Genomic DNA, 15,681 nt, shown 5'->3' on the forward strand with positions numbered 1-15,681 from the left:
AAGTTTTAAGAAAAGCACACTATTTGATATAAACATAGAGAAGGAAAAAGAATGAACATTATGTTCAGAAACAGCTGCGGAACAGTATGCATGAAATTAAAGAGGTCAGAAGCTTAGGGATAATCAGCTCCTACCTGATTTTTCTCTAGATGCATATTTACAGCTTTAAAAACAAAACAGAAAGATCATGGCTAGAAGGTAGGAATTAATCAGTTTCCGTATACTTAAGAACATCCTTAAGAGCTTTGTCGTCATATTGAGACCCTTGGAATGTATTCTCTATGGGACAGAAAGCTTCTTATTGAATAGAATAATTATTTAGAAAATAGTGGAGAATAAAGACATTTCAGTTTGTAACCAAGCGATGTATTTTCACTCTGAGAAATCCATGGTAAAATAAAGAGTGACAGAAAGTTAGATTATATGTATGGAAACAAAACAAAAAACTTCATTCAAGTTTTAGCACCTTGCCAGAAGCGTTCTAAAAAAATAACGTTACATATCCTGTAACTGCTGCTCTGCAACAAGTTATCCATCTCTCTGCAACAAAGGATCCTAAAACCAGATTAGGTCTCTTTAGAATAAATTGTTTTCTTCCTCTTAACTTTGGTAGCATTCCAGCAACAGTAATCTTAAATCTTAGCTCAAATAAGTTATATTAGGGAGAGTCTTTATAGCAAGTGTCCTATTTATGGGAGTATGATTGGTTGGGAAATAAGGGAAGAGGATGCATTCAGGAAGAAGTTGGAATCTGCCACAGATAGAACTAGGTAGTGTCAGCAGATTAACGCAACAGACTTTTGCCTCTTTGGAGAACAGATTAAAATGGAAATTAAAGTCTCATCTATATAAGAAAGTTTTACCAGCATAACTAAATCAGTTTAGTACTGTTTTCATATTGTAGGCAAGGCCTAAGCCACACGAGTATAAAGTATGCGGTTTCATCCATATTGCCTCTGAGCATCACTAAACCATTCCCTAATCCAGAACAATTGGTAATCTAGCCACAGGAACGGCATAGGAGAGGGGTTGCAAGACAAGAATGAGGTATGTTTGTAGAGATTGGGGAAACCTGCTGTGCAACTGCTCCACACCACCAGCCCCAACTCGATCCAGACAGCCTCATTTGTGAACACTAAATTCACCCATTCAAACATTCAGCAGATTTTAAAAGCCTTCCATCTGGAAATTAATTGACAGATATACTACCTACAGGAAATGAAGGCTAAAGATTTGGAATAGAATTAAAGGCACTTACATGTTTGTTTCCCCCCTTCCCCATCTTTCAGGCCCCTTCTTCCCTCTTCACACACACTGCTTCAACTTGTCATATCAGAATTTAGATAGAAATAGCCAATATCAGACAATATAATATGGTCATGCCAATCCAAAGAGTCACAATGAAAGATTTAGGAGGTTCTCTTGAAATACTAATTATTATTTGTAATGCTTTCTTATTAAGGCTTTTTCTCTTTACAGATGCACAAAAAAAAAAATCTGTTTTTCCACACCGTCTCCTTATACTTAAGACCGTCTTTAGATATACTTTAGACTGTCTTTAGGGCCAAGACCATTTCCACTGAACAACTGAAGTTTAGGGCCTTCTTAGCAGTGACTTACTTTGTACTCATACACAGCTTTACTTTTGGCACCTTATATTTATAAAAATGGTGTAACATCTTCAGTCAAATCAAAATTGGCCTATACAAAATTCCAGCATGGTGGCAAATAGCTTGAAAATATCTGAAGTTAATATGAAATAACTAAAAATCTTTGTGATGTACCATAAGTGAAATTAAGTATTTAGATAAATTTCTAATATATGATAATCATAGATCAAGGTTGTAAACCTTATTTAAACTTTTAGATTGAAAATATCTACTTTGGAAAAGTTAATGTATGTGCTATTTGATAAAACCCTTCAATATTTTATAAAATAGCTGTACTATACAGTTTGCACATTCAGTAGAGAGAGAAAAAATACATATTCCAGTGCTATTTAAAAACTAATTTCACACATTCATAGTAATAAGTATTTCAATGGACATCACCAAAACCATAATAAAGTTTAGCCTGCTATTTGTGTACACTTTGATTTCAGTACCTTGTTATAAATTAATATTTCTGTTATGAAATATTAGTGTGTAGAGGAATGATATAAGAGGATTAATATCCTATCCAAATGTTTACTCACTTTAATCAAAACTTTGTTTAATAGCTAGACAGGTAGTAAACTTGTGTGTGTGTGTGTGTTCTAAATTAAGAGTAAGCAAGTTTTTCTATTGTTTAAACCAATTAATTTGAATTTTAAAAAATTAAAAGGCATACCTTACAGTGTTAAATAGCTAGTGAGAAGCTTGGTCAAGTGTGTTTATCCAGCTGATAGCAATGCAGGTTTAACTGACTAAAGGATTCAATCGTAAAGGATATAGTTTAGAACTAAGTATCTCTGGGAAAATGTCTTTTTTAAATTAAAGTGTTTGTAAGGTTTAAAGGAACTAAAATTAAGCCGCTAAAATAAAGTTAAGTTTAAACCAGGACAGATTTTATGAACGTTTGTGGCATTATCCATTTCTATCTAAAAGATAAACGATTGTTCTGTTTTCCAAAACTAGTGTTTGGAACGTCAAATGTTGTTCTTAGAGAAAGTAACTGTCATCTCCAAGAAGATATGGTATTATTTAACTGAGAAAAGTTAAACTACGTAGTATCTAGCACCTTTATAATGCCATATAAATATCAAAAGAAAACAAGTAACATGCCCACTTTATCCTCTCAGCTAGAGATATAAATGGTAAGAATGTCAACATTGCTCACATCACCTGTTACAAACCTCAGAAACAAATGGTTAATTTCCCAATGTACTGCAGGTTATTTTGAAGGGAATTACTGCGATTTTTCCCCTATTGTTTAAACAGAGCAATTCTCTCTCCTAAAATAACCCCTATCTAGCTGTCTCAGCACAGCTAAGTTCTTAAGCCAGCCGGTTGTTTAGCATGTGTTATACAAAGCAACATGATTTTTTAAAGGAAAATTTTCTTGAAAACTTTTTGATGAAGAAACTACAGAGCTTAGAAGTTCCTCTCTCTGCTGTGCTTAGTGATGCAAAAGAGACCTGCAACGTGCCCCAACCATCCAGCTACATTTAGCTTTCAGCCTTTTTATTATCACTGTCAATGAATGGGCCCCAGTCAAATTAAAGCTGCCATTTTAGGTTAAAGACTGGAGAGTCTCTGTTGTGCAACAGCAAGACAAAAACACTCCAAACGACAGATGCAGCATTCTCGCTGGAAAATGATGGATTTCAACTTTTATAAAAATAATTACTGGTCATGCTTTTAATATGAATTATATATTGATACTCACACATTACTGCAAACTAACAGGATTTATAATTGGGATAAATCAGCTACCCATGCTGCTAAGGTCATAGTCATTAAGATTTTTTTTGCCGTCATTAGAATGGATGATCTGTGAGGAAATGAACAGAAACATTTTTGTTCAACTTGTTTCTTTGTATCTCCCTTAGTCCCATATACCACGATAGAAAATGACAAACAGTTCCCTGAAAGCCATCTTTTACTACAAACATCACTCAGATTTTACTTTGATGAAAGTAAAATCGAGGCTCACATATACACAGAAAGAAACTTATTGCCCTGGGGTGGTTTTTCTGATATTCCCCAAACCAAAATCCATACGAGATCAAGTAACTGAAAAGGCTCTCACAAACGAAAAATCCAGCCTAAATGTAGCGAGAAGGCACATTCAGTACCTTCCCAAACCAAAACAAAGGTAGAAAGTGGAGCAAGTACGTGGAGAATTGTGGGGGGTATCCAACAATCTCTTAGTAATTCAAAGGGAACTCCCCGTGCATTGCTACTTTTCTTTTGTCCATTGTCCGTTTTAAAAACTAGTTTAAACCAAGGCGTAAGTGGAGTGTAAAAGTGATCTAAAGAAACTCGTCCGATTTACAGCATGTGCACGAAAGTGACCCCCTTCCGCAGAATCGAGTGGCCCCTAAAATAACAGAACCAGCAGTTCGGGGGGTACCCCAGAGTGTGAGAGGGTGTCCCCTTATGTAATGCTATCAGGATAAATGAATGCAACGTAATGATGGCTGCTCATTGCCTGCAGCTCCTTCTCCCTGAGTCTAACCAACAACCTTCCCTCCGCCCCCCTCAACCCCCCCCCACACACAGTGTCCGCTTCCCACTTCCACCAGCCCCCCATTCAGTACCCAACCCCGCCGCAGCAACAACCCAGCCCTCAGCAGAGCAGGGCGAACCAGAGACACAGAGAGAATCGCCTGCCAGCCCCATTTCCCTGTGTGAATCAAACACAAACAACGCCCCCCCCCCCCCTCCTTCCCTGACCGCTTGGCCTCAAACCACCTTTTCCGCTCACCCACAAAATGGCCTTGATTTCAGGGGGAGCAGCCCCAGCTCGTGTGCGCTCTGCCCAGCGCTCCGCTCCGGACCCAGCCTGGGGAGGGGGCCGGGGTAGGAAGGGGAGGCGAGTTGGTTCGCAGGGTTAAGTCTCTATTATGCAGGCGCCGCCAGCACCAGTCCAGCTCGCGTTAGGTAGTGTCTCTCCCCCACCCCCTTCTCTTTCTTCTCCGGCTGTTGGAAGCAGCCGGGAGCCCCCTCGCCTGCCGGCCTCCCCTCCCCCGGTCCCCTGCGTGTGACTCTCCCCCTCCCCTCCCGGGCAGAGACCCCCGGCGGCACCTCGTGTTCCCCCACCCGCACACTCCCGGCCTCCCCGGGGGGCTCCCCCGCGTCCGGGCTCCATGTGCCCGCGCCGAGCCCCAGGGACGGCGGGTGGGGGCGGGGTGGGGGCTCCCTCACTTTGTTAGCGCTTGTTGTGCTGCCGGCGCCGGGAGCAGGCAGCGTGGTCAGCGCTCCCCGGGGGGAGCCGCTCTCCCCGCGGCTCGGGCCCCCGCCTCGCCGCTCCCTCCCTCTCTCGCGCAGTTTTACCCAACTTTTCCCCGGTTTCCATCGCCCTCCAAACTTGCGGGGCGGGCGGGGGTCCGGCCGGGCGGGCCACCCCCCCTCCCCCCGGCGCACAACAAAAAGCCCTTTGCCCGTGGGGCAGCGCCCCGCCGAGACCGCGCGGCCCCACGCGGGGGTGTCCCGGAGGGAGGGGCGCTGACACCCCGCTCCCGGGGGGCAGGGACCTGCCGCGGGTCTCTCCCCCCCCCCCGCCGCCGCCGCCGCCGCCAATCCGGCCCCCAGCCCGCCCGCCGCGCGGGGTCACTCACCGGGTCAGCGCAGGGCTGGCTGGGCTCGGTGTCCCCCGCTCGCTCCCTCGCTGCCCGCTGCCGAGGGGCCGGGGAGGAGGAGGGGACACGCTCCGGAGTTGGTGCCGCTGCCCGGGGCTGCGGCGGGGCTCGCACACCCGGCGGAGTTGCTCCCTGGCGCCGGGAGTGCGGGGGGTGGGGGCGGAGGAGGTCCCTGCCCGAGGTCAGCGCGGGTCTGGGGCCGTGTCGGGCTCTCCGCCGGGTCCCGGCTCCGCTCCGCTCCTTTGTGTAATTTTCACTCGATTCAAGTTTAATCCGATAGTTCCCGAGCGCGTCCGCAGGAGCCGAGCGAGACACCAACCAGCCAGCCAGGCGGCTGCCGCTGCTGCTGCTGCTACCGCCCCCCTCCCGCCGCCACAAGGCGCGCCCCCGACACCGCCCCCTCCCCGGGGGCGAGCGCGCCCGCAGGCCCCGCCCATGCCCTACACGTCACCACCCAAGCCTGGCATAATTTATGCAAGAATCCAGCCCCGCTCGGGCGGGAGAGGGGTCACTAACCTCTCCCCCGCGCCCCGCCAGGGCTTCCTCCCGCGCCGCGCCGCGCCGGGCCTGCTCCTCCTCGGGAGCCGCTGGCCGGCGGCGGGGGGCTAAGGCGCTGCCCCGGCGCAGGGAACCCGGAGCCCACTCCCAGCTCCCCCACGCAGCCAGCCCCGTGGGCGCCCCAGCCGGCCGGGGAGGGAACGAGGAGCGAGGGGGAGGTGTGTACAGCCGGGGACACGAGCCCCGTCGCAGGGTCCGAGCTGAAGCCGGCCACGCGTACTGACCCCCAGCGGCAGAGCCCGTGCCCCGGCTCGCCTCCGGGACCCCCGGGCTGCGCCTTGCTGCCAGCGCGCACCCGGCTGCCCGCTCCCCAGCCCAGGCTTGCGTCTTCCAGCCAGGCACCCACCCACGGCAGAGTCCCGGAAAGTGCTGCTCGCCGCCGCCGCCGCCAACTTCTCGACCGCGGCAAAGCGAAACCCCTCCGGAGAGACTGGATGCCACGGAGCCCGCAGGGTACAACGAGCCCCTCGCGCTGCCGCTGCCTTTCCTCGGCTCGCCCTTTCTAGCCAAATCCCGCGTCCCGGGGAAACAAGCCCCCTTCGCAACTCCACTGGGACTTAACGGCACCATCCACCAGTAGCATAAAGCTTGCCAGAGCTGCGGCTCCTTACAGTGAGAGGGACTTACGAACAGCAGGGAACGGTGCCTTGAGCCAGGGCAGAGTCCATAGGGCCTATGAACGTGTCTTTTGTGAAAATACTATCTGGTCTATAGCGACAGGCTCCTGCTCGCGTCCCTGTCGCTGTGCGGTGATCTTTGCACCACCCGCTCAATTTTTCAAAATCAAGTCGCCCTCCAATACTGTCATGTGGTTTTATTTGAGTCGTAGGCTGGTGCTGATTAAGGCTCTGTGGAGGCCAGTTTCCTATTCATAAATTATAAATTCACATTCATCATACAAACTGAAATGCAGTATCAACATCTTTTCATTCCATAAGTAAATCCCGCCCCCGCAGTCAATGAATGCTCTGCGGGCCTATTTAAGGTTCGCTAAGGGCTACCCTTTCCTGAATTGCACTGAAAGCCCATGCTACTGTAAAGATTATATATGGGTGAATTTTAAAAGTGAACTTTCTAGCAAGTTAACTTTTTTTTAAAGTCTTTGGTTGTGTGACTGGGAGAGTAAGAAAATAAGGATGTGCCACCTCCTCTCTGACCCCACAACCCAGCTATTTTTAACTGATGGCTTTCTGGGGCTTTCTGACCCCTTTCATGGTAAAAACTGAGGTGGCTGGTCTGGAGCATCTATTCACACAGTTCTTCCTCAAATACTCCACCGTATGCCAGGGTCTGGGTGCTAGCCCTAAACCAGGTGGATGGGCAGCCCAGTGTCTCTGCACTAGCTATGGCCTCTCAATTCTTTGGCGGAATAGCTCCATGGATTTGTGTGACTAGGGACTCCCTTTGGCTGCAGCAGCCTCCAGGACAAGGGCAGGGGCAGCTCCATGGTAAAAAAATATAGATATATATTTTCAGGTTCTTCTGGGAAAAATCTGCAAAACTGTGGAGGACAATGGGCATTCCCATCAGGCCTCTCTCTCTCCACCTACTTCCTGTGTGAATCCTACATTCATGGAACAGCTTTCACAGGGTCCCAGGGAAGGAAAAGGGACAATTTATGGAGGCAGCTGACTCCACTCTCTCCAATACACATGTTAAGGAGCCCCTGTGTGTATGGATGGGGACTCATTAGGTCCCATGATTGCAATAGGGAGTTCTGTTTAAAAGTTGATGGCTTTTTGACTCTGTTTTTTTAACAATAAGTGTAAAGGAGTCTGGTACCACACATGCCCCAAGTACCTCTGGTGATTTTTCTAGTTTTATAATCACATTTTGCAATTTTTAACGTGTATTTTTTACTTCTGTTGTGTGAAAGAGCCTCACAAACAGAGGACACTAACATAGTAGTTGCCCATGCAAGAGGAAACTGAAACTGATTACACAATGTTATCAAAGGCACAGAGTAAACAAACAAGAGAGTTACTCAGCTGTAATTCTTCTCTGAAGGTATCATTTGACTAGCATCCTGCTCTTGGGTCCCAGCTCCTTAACATGAATCAAGCCAGAGCTCAACCAGCTTTCAAAGAGTTTGTGCCCTCTGAGACACAGGAAAGCAAAATTCATTCTGATACTAACAGCCAGGGACTCATGCTCCCCTAAAACATTCCCTTTCAGTTTCTTGATGAGCAGAAAGCAGAGTTCAGAATTCTAACTGTAACAGACACCACATATATATATATGAATTAGACCATCAGAGAATATATATAATCATTAGAAAACCATGTGATGGGAGGAAGAGGCATGAATAGGAATTCAGTCAAATGTTATATTCAGAGAAGTTGAATTACAGGTATATAATTACTCTTTTAGCGAAGTTAATGTAGTTTCCAAAATAAAATAGTTAAGATAATTGAATGGCATTAGGATTTGTTGTGTTAAAGCCTCAGTGTTATAAAACGAGCATGGCTTACCCTCACATGAAAATACATTGGGAAGTTTGGGTTGTGTAGACTTTTCTGTTTTAAAAGGCAGATTTAGTGAAATGTGATACTCAGCTCTAGGCACTGTCACTTCAAAGAAAGATAGGATGGAACTTTACAACACCGATGTGTACAACACCAAGAAATCATCAGTGCGATATCAGGGCTTAAGGCTATAAGGTCTCACTGGTCCATGCCTCATTTCCTACAACAATTCATAAATACTCTGGGAACTTTTGAGTGTTCAAGAACTACCAATGTGAAGTACAGAACATTGTGGGACTATAAGGAGGCACATCTATCTAAAGAAGCTACAGATGCAAATACATCTGCTTCTTCATGTCCAAAGAACTGCAAGGAGATAGGCCGCATTTCAGAAGACCCTATCTACCTTAATCTCTGTGATTTCAGGATATCTATACTGAAGGGCTAATGCCCTGCACTGATTCTGGATCTTGAAGTTCAAAGGACATTCTACGCACATATCCCAAACCTTGACATCTTCTTGACTCAAAGCATCTCACTCTCAATCAGGAGAGTTTTAAAGGCTGCATCTCAGCTCAGTAGCCATGTGCTTTGATGCAGAGCCTTTTGAAGCACTCCAGGATGGGATATGGTTTAGACTTAGATGACTATCATTTGGAAGATTCAGGAGATCTCAGGTGCTCTATTCTCTCCAATAAGCTATGGTTAGTGTCTCCTGAACATGAAGAGATGCCCAATACAATACTCAGAGGTCTTCTCTCTTCTGAATTTGACTGAAGTGAGATTCAAAAGAGAAGAAGGAAGTAAAATTTATGCACCAAGTGAAGGCACCAAATCAAATAACTGAGATGGGGAATCAACACTTCAAGATAGATTCCAGGGCAATGGAAGCTCAGTGGGATGAGGTCAGAGAGATGTTGAAGCTTTCCTTCTAAAATGTCTGTTATAGTAATCTTAAACAGCTCACTGAGCAGGGATGACAAATCTGAAGGAAATAACTGTTCTAGTCCCAGGATCAAATGCAGGAACAGTTAACTCAAAACAGAATCCAGTGAGTGCACCCACTTAATCTGTGAGTGCAGAAATAAGGTTAACCTGGACATCCAGCTAATCCATAAAGTCCCAGACACCAAAGGCTTTTGAGTGGTTTTGATAGAAATGTTGTCTGACACAGTGGATGAAGTGCACAAGACTAATCATTTTAGGAGATGAAGATGCTGTGTTTGATATGATAGCCCCAGCCTGCCTACCTGAACTCTCCACCTTAGGTTTCTTACAGGTAATCCCCAGATGCACAAGCCTCGGACTGGATCCTCAGGCTGAAATTGGACATAAATGCAAGAACCATCCCTGCCCTGGTCAGACCACTTCCTACTTCTGAAGGAAATAAGAATTCTCTCTGTCTTGAGAAGAGAATGATCATCATGATCCACCCCAAAACTCTTGGACTCAGCCAAACTCTAAAATGTACACAAACCTTTATCCAGCCAATAAACCAAGGAATAAAAGAAATAGGAAGAATCCCTGACTCCTATAGGCTCTTCTGCTAAAGTGCCCCATCCCATGCAGCTACTGACTTAGTATTGGTCATGCTATAGTATGCTTCAGGGTGGGTGACAGATTCTTTCCAGTGCAGTTTCTTCTTGCCCATTTTTTTCTGTCCAAAAATCATTGTAATCTATCACTCACTGTTAATGATCTCACAAATGACTGTTCAGTGTTTAAGCATGCTGAGAAGCTAGGAAAAACCAGTCTCCAAGTAGCTGTCAGTCTTCTAGGAATCTTTCAGCTAAAGTTTAGGCCAAAGCATGGTCCAGAGACAGCACTTGAAGGTCTGGGGAATGAAGTCCTCTTGTCCATAGGCAAGGGGAGTACATCCTGCTGTAATTCGCTGCAGCTGTTGATAATCAAATACTCTTGTCCTTCCTCCAAAAATCTGCAAGAGTAAACAGAAATGCCCTGAAATGGCTTCATTCGTTCATCTCAGACTGAAGCCAGGATTGCTGTGAGCTGTAGCCTGTTCCTCAGCCTCCAAAGCCCCTGGCAGTGGAATCCCACAAGACTCAATCTTCTTCTCCATATCATTCAACCAGGGAGAGCAGATGAGATAATGCATACTGAAGTGCCATGAGAGCACAGCTGACACTTAGCTCTACATCCTCTTTACATCAAACAAACAGTTCCATCTCTAGCTTTCTGAAAACATATTTGAAATCAGCAGCTAGAGAAAGATCTTTCTAAATCTAAACTCCAGGCAAGATTCAAGTGAAACTCTTAGGAAAAGTTACACTGGGATTAAAAGAAAAAAGTTTGGAACGGATATAAACTCTCGTGTAACCAAAGGAGATGGGGAAGTTTCTTCTCCTACAAGCAAGTTATTCCATAACTGCCCACTTCAGGATTTCTGGTACTTATGCTGTTGGACACAGTGCACTAGACCAGATGCTCACTGATCTTATCAAGTATGGCAATTCTTGTTTCTATAACACGTGAAGAACACTAAAGAGTTTACTTCCTCTACAACATACCCGTCATGAGGACATTTGCTTTCAGGTCATTGCATCAATTTGCAGCTTTGGAGTATTTTTGGGCTCCACAATGTCCAAACAGCCATGATTCCATCTACTCAGTAGATTGCTCCCCTCCCTGTTGGGCCATGGTGAACCACATATATTTAATCTTCATGCTTGATCCCTGCAACTCAATATACTTAAAAATGAAGCCACATGCCCTGAAAGAGCTCCAAATGGTAAAAAATGCAATAGCTCATCTGCTTAGTAACACATTTTGCCACAAGCAGATCAGCCTGGAGCTTTCCTCTCAGCATCAGGTCCCTCTTGAATACAAAGCTCAGTTGAAGGACTCCGTCCTGATATTCAAACCATCCATAGGAATTGAACTAGTTACCTAAAAGGTCACTTCTGCCTCTGTGATCATAACTTCTCTCAACAGCTATATTCCACTGGAGCAATGGAACTCTTGGGCAACAGGAGAGGAGACCCTGACCTTTCTCAGACTATCGCATTCATTCCCACAAGACAGACCACGGACCTCACCATATAAAAATTGAAAGCCAAACTCAGCTCTTTAACTCGGCTTTCCTTCAATAAAGACTTCAGATGCAAAGAACAGATTGATCAAGCTATGTCTCATGGGCCTGGAAAGTAAGAGACATGTAGTGTTGTTGTGGTTTTCTATTTTAAAATACTCAAGAGGCACTCAAGTTCTGTGCTCTTGGGGACCACATATGAACCTAGATGTATAGTGGTTAGCAGCTTAAAAAAATATTCAAGTAGAAGTGTGATTTTAAGTTGCTAATGTTCCTATAAATAGTTATAACCTAGAATATTATGGCAGTGAAAACATTGCTATGCTACCACAGATTAATAAAAAGTCATGGCCTCCAGAAATGTATACACATTCTTTAGCAAAGAATACTTTTTGGGTTTGGGGAAAGTTCTTTTCCCTCAACAATGACACCCATTGCAAATAATCCAGACATTAACCCAAATCACAAACCAGAGAGCTTTAAAGATTAGGAAAGTCATGGAATACATACCATTAGCCAGCTATTCAATAAAGAAACTTTTCTAATTTAGAAATAAAAACTAACTTGAACTGGCTTACTTTCCCATGGTACTTTCACTTTCCCATGGTACCAGTACTTTCAAGTTAGGCACTATGTTTCTCAAAATTTGTAGAACTGTTTTATATGGAAACCTAACTTTAAGAGAAGCGATATCATCTAGTCAATTAGGAAACAAAATAACAACTCATTTATCATTTATCTTTGCAGACAACTTTCCTAACAAAAGCAAGTCCATATATGACACACTGGGAAAAGGTTCTCTTTTATTCAATACACAAAGTACATTAACCGGCAAAAAACCTGCATAACTGTCTAATTTTTTGAAATATTATTAATTGATAGAAATGCCTGTTCTGTTAAATATGCATAATCATATATTTCACTTAGTTTAATAAAAATCACTAGAAATGATGAGTCATAAGTGTTGTAATGATACTCGTTATGTAATATGGTAACACACTCATAGAGAAATCTGATATCTATATTCCTGTATGTCTCTTTAAACAAAATCTCAAGTTCAATCAAGGTGCTTTCCAAAAAAACAAAAAAAATAAACAACCACCAAAAAAACAGTACAGTCTGGATCTGCAAAGGCAATACATTCAGATAATTCCAGTTATTTGATAAGTGAGCTTTCCTTCCTTTGTCGTCATTTCACAGATGAGAATACTAAGGAAGAGATATTAATTGATTTTTATAGTTGCTGAGCATCTTCTTCTCCTGTTGACTTCACCTGGAGTTGTAGGTGCTTGGTACCTCTGAAAACCAGGCCATGACTTGCCCAGCATCACAGAAGGAATCACTGTGAAAGCCAAAATTAGAACTCAAGACATTCTGATTCACAGTTCCATGCCTAAACCAGTAAACCATCCCCACACCTCTCATGATAATAGGTAGCATAGGGTTGGTGAAGCAGTACCATAAGTACTAGCCTATATTAATAAACAATGTGACAAAACGCATCAGCAATAAAATTTGTTTTATTGTTTTAAAATGCAGCTATAACCTATTACACTTTGTTACAGGTGAAACATGTATAGTGCCTAATAACTTTCAAAATGAACTTTATTAATCCGAACATTTGTGTTCAAGTTTTTAAGAATAATAAAATGTAAAAAAGTGGCAAAGATTTTACACAATAAGCAGTCAGCCATAATTGGCACTTTTAATGCTTTTCTGAGGACAAGTCTCTGGTCCAGTAAGGACAATATTTAAAAAGAACACGTTTTACACTTTTAGTAATCCCTCTCCTTTGCATCTCTCTCCCCATGTTTCCTATGTACAGATGACCATCCTTCCACCTTATCCATAAATAGGGGTGTCTCAGCTTTGCAGCACAGAGGAAACTGCAATGGAAACCTGGTTAACATGAAACAAATTCACATCTAATTTGCATAAATTCACTTACACTTTTTTATATTAGAAACAACTGTGCACAACCATAATATTTGTTTGTAATTTCTTGATGGATGAACAGAAATTGCTTGCTGTTTGAGTTAATCAGTGATAAAACCATGCAGCTGATCAGCTTTATCTTCATCCTGAGGTTATGGAGGAGATAGGTGTGATTTGCATTTTGTGATGCTACGACCTCATATTTAGCTCTTAGGTTACAGTTTAGGTATCATTGCCTTGTAGGGTGCTATAAGTTCCCATATTACTCTTTAATGAAAAATAGAACTTACTTTTTTAGCATGGAGATCACATACATTAAGGTTCCCTTTAAGGAGGCAGGATTTTACTTTACATTATATTATAAAATAGCAATATCTGCTGAATACTAGTTTTCGTTTTAAGAATAACACTGAGCTGATTTTTAAAGAAACACAGATATTCAGTACAAGTGTTTTCTGCACAGTTTATAGGGCAATGGATCAGTTTAATCTCTGGTGAAATAACTTAATTGATTTGACTTTAATAAGTTACACCAGGGAAGAATTTTACCAAATACTTTTTTTTCTCCAAGTGAGAACATTCTGCTGAGTTCTCTGGGTTTTTTTTAAATACATGATCTTTCATACATAACTTTACCTTTTACACAATAAAAAATATTTGTAGAAGCGTACATAACAATTATACTGTACTGTTCAAACATAATATGCACTCTCATTTTTGCTAAAACCCACATCCAGAAGTTAATGAAATTATTCCATGCTGCTATTATTTTCTGGTTTCTGTTTAACAAAGTGCTTAAATATTTTTATTAACTGCATATTAGCATGAGATGATATGGGAAGCAAGCATTGAAAGGAAATTTTGAAAGTTATTTTGAAGTAAGCATTGAAAGTTATTCCTTAGCAGGGAGCAAATGAAGATAGAGACAGGCATGATCAAGTAGCCACAGCTTTATTAAACTTATTAACTTAAACAAAATATTTCCTGTAGACACTCAACTCACTGCTGCTCTGAAGAGGTGAAATTGCAGCAGAATGGAGGGTGGAGCAGGAAGAGGCCCATTTCGACCTGGCATCACTTCATATGGCGATCTCCCTATCACCTACCAGCCAATCCTGATAATTGCAGGCAAATCTGATTGCCCAATGGCAGGCCTCCAAACAAGGTGTGGACAGGTAGTTTGTTCTTGGCACAAACTTGGTAGTGGGAAAAGGGGAATCAGTGGAAAGATACAAAGAGGGGAGTGATGTAATCAAAACAATGAGTCAGGAAGATTATTTTTGCCACAACTTTAAGATTTAAGGGGGAGGGGAGCAAGTTGGGGATTTATCAAGCCCAGAGAGGAGGTGGCTATATTAGTTGAGATGTGAGATAGCAAAGGCCAGGGTAGGGGGTAGTGTTAAGATACTCTTGGTTAGTCTGGTTTACAATTAAGTCTTCTGAAATGTTCCAGTGTAGAATCAGGCAGCATATCTGATACATTATGTTGTCCTAGCCCTTTGTCATTATGTAAATATAACTCCTGTGCTGTCATCAATGATGTGTAATTAATAACACTATGTCAACATAAGTTTTGTCAACATTCAAAACAATAACTTCTTAAACCTTAACTACTCATTGAAATCATCTTGGAACTTTTCACAAACATTTGTCTCTGCTCCACATGGCAAACAATCACACACATTTAAATTGCATATCCCTGATTGCTCTAGTATATTTTAAAAAGGGGGTCTAAAGAAAAAAGTTAGAGACTGGAATTATAAATTGGAGTTAACTCATATTGAAGGGGAAAGAAACCAAAATGTCATGAACGGCTTGAATTTTCTATAAGTTACAAAAAGCATTTGAAATTGATCCTTTAACTCAAAACAGAGATTTTCTAAAACATTTTCACCCCTTTTAAAATAAAAATCCAGGTCCAACTTTAAACATGGTGACATTACCACTCCACCATCATTTTACATATATAGAAAGGGAAAACAAACAAAACAGAACATTTTGGAAACTTGGGACCTAATTCTGCTACCATACATAGTGCTTGCTAAGATGACTTCAGTGAGACTAGTCAGAAGTAAATAATACACATGGTAGTGTTTGCAAGATCAGAGCCGGTTTAGTACATATGATCAAGAGAATTTCTAGAAGGTCATAAAGGTGGAATAAGAGGAAAAATGCAGGCCAATTATATCTGGAATCAATTCAATATTATGTTTTGTTCAGATGCTGCTTGTCTTTCTATTAAATAGAGTTAAATTGATACGTTATCAGCATGTAACAAAACAACTAGACACGGCATACAATATATTGCCTCATCTTTAAATTGGCTGTACACTGGAGGAGGGGTACAGAGAGAAAGAAGAGTAGTATTCCTTGTAAGTTTTTTAAGTCCTTAA

General features: G+C 42.7%; 1 protein-coding gene across 5 annotated transcripts in view; it reads right to left on the reverse strand.

The window, feature by feature from the left end:
* The window catches only part of CHD7 (chromodomain helicase DNA binding protein 7), a 185,565-nt gene extending 179,079 nt beyond the window's left edge, over positions 1-6,486 (reverse strand). For 2 of the 5 annotated variants that reach the window (XM_073331068.1, XM_073331064.1), the window contains exon 1: positions 5,261-5,643. The gene's annotated coding sequence lies outside the window, so the exon portion shown is untranslated. Of the gene's footprint in view, positions 1-3,366; positions 3,656-4,407; positions 4,525-5,260; positions 5,644-6,466 lie in introns of those variants that run through there. The other 3 variants (XM_073331067.1, XM_073331066.1, XM_073331065.1) reach the window with 3 other exon arrangements.
* Positions 6,487-15,681: the final 9,195 nt, after the last annotated feature.

The sequence above is a fragment of the Lepidochelys kempii genome, chromosome 2 (genome assembly GCF_965140265.1).
Source record: "Lepidochelys kempii isolate rLepKem1 chromosome 2, rLepKem1.hap2, whole genome shotgun sequence".
Lineage (NCBI taxonomy): Eukaryota > Metazoa > Chordata > Testudines > Cheloniidae > Lepidochelys > Lepidochelys kempii.